The sequence below is a fragment of the Echinops telfairi genome, unplaced genomic scaffold (genome assembly GCF_000313985.2).
Source record: "Echinops telfairi isolate 266 unplaced genomic scaffold, ASM31398v2 ScPeMD7_5592;HRSCAF=6446, whole genome shotgun sequence".
NCBI lineage: Eukaryota > Metazoa > Chordata > Mammalia > Afrosoricida > Tenrecidae > Echinops > Echinops telfairi.
In genome coordinates this window covers 31,110,715-31,120,930 of record NW_022109491.1, presented here as the reverse complement: position 1 = coordinate 31,120,930, position 10,216 = coordinate 31,110,715, and positions in this window count along the sequence as shown.

Genomic DNA, 10,216 nt, shown 5'->3' with positions numbered 1-10,216 from the left:
AGACATAATAAAAGCTCATATTCAAACTGATTTGATAGCTATGGGTTGGTGGGGGTGGGGTGTTATAACAGAAACTCTGCTTTTTAGCTGGGCTCAGAATAAAAATGATTTTATAATTCAAGTCAACGAGATGTTAGCAGAAGTGGCGCAAGCAGTTCTACCAATGTTCCTTTATGCTTCCTGAAATGTGGACAGGCCAGCTGGAGCTCCAGCAACCAGAAGGTGTGCCCCCATTGCCACTGAGTCAAATGCAACTCACAAGGATCTTATATGGAAGGCAGAACTATGGCAAGGAGTTTTCTGAGCTGTAATCCTTATGAAAGCAGACTGCCACATTTTTCTCCTGCAAAGCAGCTGGTAGGTTTGAACCATCGACCTTTGGGAACAGGCAAGCACTGTACCACCAGGGCTTCTCCACAAGCTGAAAGGCACCTATCAAGAAGGAACAAGCAACAAGATAAAGGAGAGGTGGGAACTACCTGCAGACAACAAAACAGTAACAGAACAGGAGTATGGATCCTTGGGCTGCTGATTATATGATAGGGGGGGGAAAGGAAAGAAAGAAAAAAAAAGCTTCTATCTTAATAAGCCACTGCTATTCCAAGTTTTCTGCATCTTGGAGCCAAATGTGTCCTACTTAATACAGAGGGTTCAAAAAAGGACAGGATTCATGGCAGAGGCACATCCAGGCAAGGGAGAAGAGGGCTGCCTGCACTTCGGGCTACCAGGCTGGATTTCTAACTCAGCCACCACTGGACAAACTCCACACACTGCCAAGTGCACGCATTAGGCCAAGAATTTGACAAGGTCTCTCAGTTTCAAGCTGTAATCTTTTGTAAAGATGACACAGCTCAGAAAGGACAAGGACAGGAATCCTTCCTCCCCACACTCTCTCCCACCAGCCCCATGGAGGCCTCCCTGTGAAGTGAATGCATTTGTTGCTAAATGCAACAATGAGCAAGCTTACAACTGTAATCTGAAACAGCAACAGAAGCACCTACCAACGTCAAAGGCCATTATTTAATTCAGAACAGAGGCTACAGAGGGGGAGAAGCCACCTCAGGCCCCTGGGAGACTGGAGCCCGGCTCTGTGCTGATGACATCACTTGTTTACCATTCTGACAAAGCGACTGAAAATTAGGAGCCCCACTGGAGAGAGCAGGTCTTCAGTTCCCTAGTGAGGTATCTCTATTTGGTATTGAGGGGGAGATGGATGTTCAGCCTGACCAAAGGCAGATGTAAGTTTCTCCTTTATTTTCCCCCTCATTAGAATAAAGCTATTCCAAGGACGAGAGTGTATCAAATATTGGGCGGTTCTTCATCTTACTCTATCTCTGGGCAATATTAGACTTCGTTAACTATGTCTTCCTTAAAAGCATCTTCTCTCAGTTCCCATGATGCCACACCTTCTACACTCTCATTCCACCTGCCTGCTCATTCTCAGGCTCCTGTGCGCTCTATTGTCCTTTACAAGGAGCCCTGGTGGTACAGCAGGTTGTATTTGGCCACTGACCCAAAGGCCGGTGGTTTGACCTCAGCAGCTCCAAAGGAGAATGATACGGTACTCGGCTTCCACAAAGATGTCCATCCGCAGAAACCCTATGGAGCAGTTCCACTCTGTTCTATTACATCACTTCAAACTGGACTCAAGACCCAATGGCAGTGAGTTGTTGGAACCTTTAAATGTTGGACTCCATCTAGTTCAGAAGCAACAAAGCCCACATGGAAGAAGCACACCAGCCTGTGTGATCACGAGGTGCTGAAGGGATCCGTTATCAGGTATCAAAGAAAAAGAAAAACATATTGTGTGCTCACCTCCCTGGTACAATCACTTAAGACAAATGGGTGCATAAGCAAATGTGGTGAAGAAAGCTGATGGTGCCTGGCTATCAAAAGATATAGCATCTGGGGTCTTAAAGGCTGGAAGGTAAATAAACAGCCATCTAGCACAGAAGCAACAAAGCCCACATGGAAGAAGCACACCAGCCTGTGTGATCACAAGGTGTCGAAGGGACCAGGTATCAAGCAAAAAATCCTATCATTGTGAATGAGATGGAGTGTGGAGTGAAGACCCAAAGCCCATCTGTAGGCAACTGGACATCCCCTTACAGAAGGGTCGCACCAGTCAGGGTGCAGTGTAGCAATGATGAAACATACAACTTTCCTCTAGTTCCTAAATGCTTCCCTCCTCCCCACTATCATGACCCCAATTCTACCTTACACATCTGGCAAGACCAGAAGATGTGCACTGGTACATATAGGAACTGGAAACACAAGAATCCAAAGCAAATGACCCCTTCAGAACCAGTGCTGACAGTGGCGATGCCAGGAAGGTGGAGGGAGGGTGGAAAAGGGAAATCTATTTCAAGGATCTACATATAAACTTCTCCCTGAGGGACGGACAACAGTGGGTGAAGGAAGGCGTTGGACAGTGTAAGATATGACAAAATAATAATTTATAAATTATCGAGGGTTTATGAGGGAACGGGGAAGAAGGGGGGGGAATGAAGAGCTGATGCCAAGGAGTTAAGTGGAGAGCAGATGTTTGAGAATGATGAGGGCAACGAATATACAAATGCGCTTTACACAACTGATGTGTGTATGGATTGTGATAGAGTTGTATGAGTCCCCCAATAAAATGATTTAAAATAAATAAATAAATGTTGGGCTAACTTTGGGCTCAAGTGGATCAAAACACTCTCTCTCCATACATACCATCGTCACCCGGTCTGTTGGCTTTGGATACCAATTGCATGCCAACTATCCAGCATTTCTACCTTCAACCTCCGCCTTTTCGCCAGCCTCTACCTAAATGCTAGATCCACCTATGCAGCTGTTAGTAACATCTCCACCACTTCTTCAAGAAAGGCATCTTGAATGTATCTACAGAGAACTTCTGACATTATTCCATAAACTACTGATCTTCATGTCTTACCTAGCTGGCCGTTGAAGGCACCACAATCGGTTTTGTGTGCATGATGCATTACACAGAAGCCTACAAGTCTCTCCATCTTCCTCTGTGTACTGCATTCTGCAGTTAACTCCCTTCTGAAATCCATTCCACTCCTCTTGCACGGTGTGTTACAGAGCCTATTTACCGAAAACAAAAACCCACTACCATCAAGTCCATTCCAGCTCATAGGAACCCTACAATGGGTAGCCTGTAAATCTTTATGGGAGTAGACAGACTCTTCTTTTTACCTGGGAGCGGTTAGTGGGTTTGAGCCATGACCTTGCTGTTAGCAATCCAACAATTACCCAATTACCCAATAGCGCCACCAGGGCTCTTTAAAACAGCCTATCCAGATTATTTGTGTTCCGTCCATGTTGCCACACAGGAATCATCTGTGAAAACAAACAATGGAGAAACTCAGCATCATCACCCGGAACATGTCCAGATGAAAGTTCAAGTTGAAACTAAGGCAAATAAAACTCCTTTACACCAGCCAAAACATGACCTGAAAGTGGGATGAGGTCAAGGTTGCACTACATGAAGTAAGCAAACTCCAAAAGCAAGCTCACTGCCATCTAGTCGATGCTGACTCACAGCAACTCTGTAGGACAGCACAGAACTGCCCTGTGGGTTTTCAAGACTGATTGTTAATGGGAGCAGAAAGACCATCTTTCCCCTTCAGAGCAGCTGGTGGTTTCAAACTGCCAACCCTGAAGATTACAGCCCAACTCATAACCACCACACCACCGGGGCTCCTAATGAAGAAAGCAAAAAGACCACTGAAAAGACAGGAAAGAAAGAGCAGATCAAAATCGATGTCAAAAGACTCTGATATGTGTTCTTGAATGTAGAATAGCTAGCAAATGAAAGAAATGATGAGGTAAAAGGGCTGAAGAGAAGATTCAAAGGGCAACTCAAGAAGACAAAGTATTGTAATGAAATGTGCAAAGACCTAAAGGTAGAAAACCGAAAGGGAAGAACACTTCATCATTTCTCACGCTGAAAGAACAGAGGAAAAGGGTCAAGCCTCGAGTTCAAACACTGAAGAAATCTATGGGCAAGATACTGAACAATGCAAGAAGAATCAAAGGAAGATGGAAGAAATGCGGTCACTGTACCAAAAAGAACTGGTTGGTGTTCAACCAGGTAGCATATGATCATGAACTGATGGCACTGACAGAAGAGATCCACAGAATACTAATGGAAAGGTTTCAACACAGAGACACAATGGTGGAGCTACTCACTCACTCACTTTCACCAAGAAATTATTTGGAAGGCAGCTACCCGGCCAAACAACTGAAAGAATTCTGTATCTGTGCCCTCTTTCCAGAGAGAGAATTCAACAGAATGTGGGAATTACTAGTAAACAATTATCATTAATGCCACACGCAAGTAAAACTTTGCTGAAGATCATTTTTAAACGACTGCACCAGTACACAGGCATGGAATGGGCAGAAATGCACGCCAGCGTCTGCAAAGAGGCTGGGTTCGAAACAAAGGATATCATTGCTGATGCCAAAGGGATCTTGGCTAAAAGCAGAGACAACCAAAAAGAGTCTCTCTGTGTTTTATGGTCTAGGCAAATGCATTAAACTCTGTGGATCATAAAACAAATGACGGACAACATTCTAAAGAATGGGAATTATGCTGAGGGACAGACCACACAGAACAATGCGATGTGGCATCCTTTACTATCAGGGCATGGGTGCATCGGGGTCTATCCTGCCACCATGTGTATCAACCTGCATATTGAGAAAATGATCAGAGAAGCTGGACTATATGAAGAACACATCATCAAGGACAGAAGAAGGCTAATTAACAACCTGCAACATACAGGTGACACCACCTTGCTTGTTGAAGGGAGGAAGGTTTAAAGTGTTTGTTGAAGATCAAAGACAACAGCCTTCAGTATGGATTATAGTTCAACATCATGAAAACAAAACAACAACAAAAACAAAGAAAAGACCGAAGTCATTGTGGAAGTTACATAATCTCCTGTCAACTTGCGAAGGGGTAGAGTCTAGCCTGTCAATCAGGTCACAGCTTGATGACCTCATTTGGAGGCAGGAAGGCGATACATAGCCCACTGGAGGCCAGACTCACACATTCTGCTTGTCTTCCTGCTAACAAGCCACATGGAGGACCCCTGATGGAACAAGAGCCCTGGAGCTGGAGTAGCCACATATAGACCCACGCCAGCGCTGAGATGCTTCCACCACCACTGCATCCACAAAACTTTCCATCCACTGGCCTGTGATCTTCTATTGCATGTGTTGCATGAGTCCGAAGAGGAAATTATAGACTGGTATCAGACATATGAGCTAATATCTGACTTATGGACTTGATCTAGACTGGGCTGGGATGTTTTCTTAATATACAATTCTTTGATACAAAGTTCTCTATCACACACATACAAGTGTCTATGAATTTTTCTCTAGTCAACCCGGACTAACACAGTCATCAAGGGTTGCATTTCACTTGTCCAAGGAAGGAAGCATCAAGAAATCAAATGACATATTACACTGGGCAAATCTACTGCAAAAGACCTCTTTAAAGTGTTATGACCCAAGCCATGGTATTTGCAATGGAATCATATGCACAAATCGTCACTGATCTTTTCGAAATATCTATCAGTACACATATATCCTCCATTTAAAACCTTTAATGGCCTCTCATTGATGTAGGATGACTTGGCTCATAGCAGCCTACTTTTTCCACCTCTTCCCTACATGTTGGTCATCCCTAGGGATGGCAGAACTGCAGCCACAATGGCCTTCTTGTTGGCCTTCAACACAGTGAGCTCACTCCCAATGTGGCCTTGGCATCGACTCCAGAATCTCCTCTTGGCTCAGTCATTCACATCACTCAAGTCCCAGGTCAAATGGGCCCTTCTCAGGGCATTTCTGACCACTCTAAGATAATGGCCCAATGCCACTTCCATCATACTCTATCCCCTTAAAATGCTTTCTTGTCTTTATAGCACTTGCCATTACTTAAAATGTATTATCAGCCTTGAGGGAGGGCACTAGGGAAATAGCCAGGCTCCACCCTCCTAGCTAGCCTTGGTAAACATGTTTCTGTAAGTAATGCCTATTCTTGAAAGACACCTGGATTATGCATCTGTAAAATTTTCCACAATCTCGTTACCCAAAATAATCAAAAGTCTGTATATTTTATTCTAATCTTCTGTTCAGTATATCTAGTTTTTTGTTTTGTTTGGGGTGTTTTTCTTTTTTTGGTGAGGGTGTAGAATAACATGTATTTGTAATTACACTTTACACTCAAACCCTATTTTGCTTCCTATTCAGCTTTCTCATCAATGACTTAGAAAAAGCAATGATATGCAGGCAACACAAAGCTCAGAAAAAATAAAAGGGACATCAAAAAGTGCAAAGAAAAATGGAATTAGAAGATAATGGAATTTGTCCACAAATGCTTTGAAGCCCACTAGTACACAGTAAAAAAAGAAAAGACAAAAATGTCAGTGTGCAAGAAAGGTAGGCCAATTTTCAAGCATGGCATTAGATAGCACTTAACATCAGATTTTAACCACCAGTTCTGCAACACAAACCAAGGCAAATACAGCTGAGGAACATTCACATAAAGATTTCAGGAAAAGAAACAAGAGTCCATGGTTAAATGAAAAGAGGCAAATGTTCTCTTAAGCTGCATTACCAGAGGAACAGCACTGCTCTAGTTAGCACTGTTCAGACCTTGCCAAGAGGTCAAACATGTCTGGCAGGAAACGCAGACAGACTACGACCATCATAGAAACTGATGTTGAAACCTAAGAGGTTGAGCCTGAGACATTTGGGGAAAGAACAGGCTTTACCATGATGCTAAAGAGGGGAAACATGCTTTCTGTCCCTAACCAGGGAAAAATATTAGGTAATTATGGTAAGACTACTTACTGTTCAGCTATAAATAAGATATCAAATACCGTGTAGCTACATGAAAAAAGGCTGGTTACAAAAGAGTCTGTACTAAGTTTGAGCTACATATAAAGCACTAACACCGTTGACGTATGTGTTAGATAACTATTTACTGCCTCGTAGACTGGACCGTCGCCGACACTTTTGGACCTAGTCAACCACCCAGGGGCATTCTACATATAGGCTGTCAGTAAACTTTCTGTAATGAAATTACTGTATGCCTGCATTGTCCAATATGACAACTACATTTGTCTACCTCCCCCCAGTGAAGCATAAGGTTCCTGGTGGAAGGAATTTGTTTATTCGTAGCTATGTTTCCATGGCCTACAACACTGTTGGGCACATAGAAGAAGGTCTTCATTCGTTGTTTTTTCTAAACAAAGGGAGAAGGGAGGGAGGATGGAAGAAGTCAGGCCATGGAGTAACTGTGGAGTCTTCTCCACTTGTGAGTCTGTAAGTTTAAATGGCAGCTGTACATGTAATTCTGTTACACATGGGGTCACCTGCGCCATGCAACACCACAGCCAGGCATTTTATTCAGAATGCCCCATCTCTGACTGTGTTTGCAGAGACTGTGATTCACAGTGTTTGGGATGTGAAACTCTTCAGGGCATCCTAAGGATGTGACATCAAGCATCCAGGCCAGCAGGGCTGGGCAGTGGGATGAGAAGGAACTCCCCCGCACCTACGGACTGCTTTCCTCCAGCTTTCTTGCAAAAAGGAACACCTTGCCTTGTGGAGACTGGGCTTCTGCCAAGTGGGTTGGTATGCCAGGCAAAGGCAGAATAACCCCAGGAGGTACATCAATCCACCACCTTCATAATAAATGCAACCCGGACTGCCATGTAACAGGTCAACTGTTGTCGCTACCCAACTCGGTCTCCACCTGACGAGCAGAACGAACCCAAGCCCTTCCGTCATCTGCACAGTGGAGGCGGGAGTTGCGCACACACCACCCAAGCTGATCATCACAGCTCCATGCCGTCTCTGTTCCTGAAGTTTCCACTCATTCCACGCGGGGGACACCACCAAACCCTCCCACCCCAAAGACTCCACAGTAATGAGTCGACAGGAGGGAGCGTCAAAAAGCTCATAGAAAAATTCCATCATCTCTCAATTCCATTCTTCCATGAACTTGTTGAGGTCTCCTGATCTGCAGTGTTGGGTGCTCCGCAGTCGCTCCAACTCACAGCCACGCTGCACTCAACAGAACGAAGCCCTGTCCGGGCCCGCACTTTCTCTACAGTCTTCCCGGGGTTCAAGAGAGTGCTAACCACGGTGTCAATCGACGTGTGAGGTTTCAACACCTGAAAGGTTTCCAGGTGTTTCCAGGTGTTTTCCATCGAGAGGGCTCTGCTGATTTCAGAAGTGGCCCACGTGTTTGAAACTCCACTGAGGTGTTTCTTCCCAAGAAACTGTACTTTTCTGTCCAATGCATTTGATCAAATAGAAGACCTGGGCTCATAAAATGGATTCACTGCAAACTTTATCTCTACATCATAGGCATAAATAACAAAATTCTTTGCACCGCCTTCTTGTTCTATCTCATAAAGCATGATAAATTGCCTATGACCAGCAGTTACAGAAGCCAAGACAAACCACTCACTAAACGTGCCCACAGATGTCAGACACATGTTGCCTGACAGCCAACACGGCCTCACCTCGCAGGCTGAAAGCAAGGTGGGTGACAAACTGGTTGGCTGGCAGAGATCATCTTTGCTTTTCTGGGGGTGGTTTCATTTTGATCTGGGGGGGTGGCTTGGTTTCTACTTTTTACTATGGCTTCCCATTGAACATCCATGTACCCTTAGTTCCAAGATACTGAGAGCGGTTCCACAATGGAGCAGCACACTTGCTGTGCAGACCTTCCTGTGTAGACCATTTCCACTCCTCCTTCGTTCCTTTTCCTCCCTCTTTCCTGAGTTTGTTCCCAGGGCAAGTGCTGCCCTTTGGATTTCATAGCTGACTGTTCTGTGGCATGAGCACCTGCCTCCCTGGTGGCATCGTTCACCCAGTGGTGGCCATCTCTGCATGTTGCTTTTCCAGCTGACAAAAACTGGATTTCAAAGCTTAGGGCAGAGGTTAGGCTAGCCTTAGAGGGGGCAGTGGCTGCAAGAGAGGATGAGGGTGCCTGTCTGGGCACTGGGACTTCCGGTTTTCCATGTGGGTGCTGGTGACATTAATGTGCTTACTGTGTGAAAAGGCAGCCCACGGTATAACGGCGGACTTCGATCACAACGCAGAAGCTTCCAGACAGACCCTGTCTCTAATAACCTGGTTATGTGACCTCAGGCATGATCCTTGATTTCCCGATGTCCAATTCCTCATCGTTGCTCGAGTTCCTAGTTCAAAGCACAGGAAAGAACACATCCTGCCCCCAGGTTCCTCCTCAACAACACAGGGCTTTGAGGCCCGAGGTGCCCTGCCACACTTACCCCCATCATCTGGGCCTGTGGCGGAAGCAGTACTTAAGAATGGCATTTGCAGGAATTCCCAAGAGCTAATTAATAATGAATACCCGTCCTGTATACAAAAGGGGGAGTGATAAAGTGGATCTAAAAAACAAAAATGCTACAGCTGGCCTTTCAAAGCAGGGCACTCCTTAGCTCAGTGAGATATGCACCTCAAATGCCCAAGAGAAGGCCAAGGCACTGTCTGGGTCTCAGCTTCCCATCTGTAAAAGAGGAGGAATCCCTACCGCAAGGCTTTACTGCAGAGAAAACTTAAAAGGCAGCCATATTTTTCAAACCATAGTCTGTGATCTCTTGGGTCTGGAACAATGGGTCACACTAACCACCCATGGGGGGGCAGTAGCTGGTGGAGAGCACCAGTGTACCTGTCTGGGCACTGGTGACCTGGGTGCTGGTTAGAGAAGAGGGCTCACTGGCAGAGAAGTCATCCCACTGTATATGTATCATGTGTGCACATGTCTGTGTGTATGCTATAATTCAACTTTAAAGTTTCTATTAAAAGTAAGATACTCGCTGAAGACAAAATGGGTGCATAAGCAAATGTGGTGAAGAAAGATGATGGTGCCTGGCTATCAAAAGATATAGCATCTGGAGTCTGAAAGGCGTGAAGATAAACAAGCAGCCATCTAGCTGAGAATCAACACATGGAAGAAGCACACCAGCCTGTGTGACCATGAGGTGTCGATGGGATCAGCTATCAGGCATCTAAGACCCAGAACAAAATCATACCCAATGGGCGGAGGGGGTAGGAGGCATGGAGTGGAGACACAAAGCCCATCTATAGATAATTGGACATCCCCTCACAGAAGGGTCACAGAAAGCAATGAACCAGTCAGGGTGCAATCTAGCACTGATGAAAC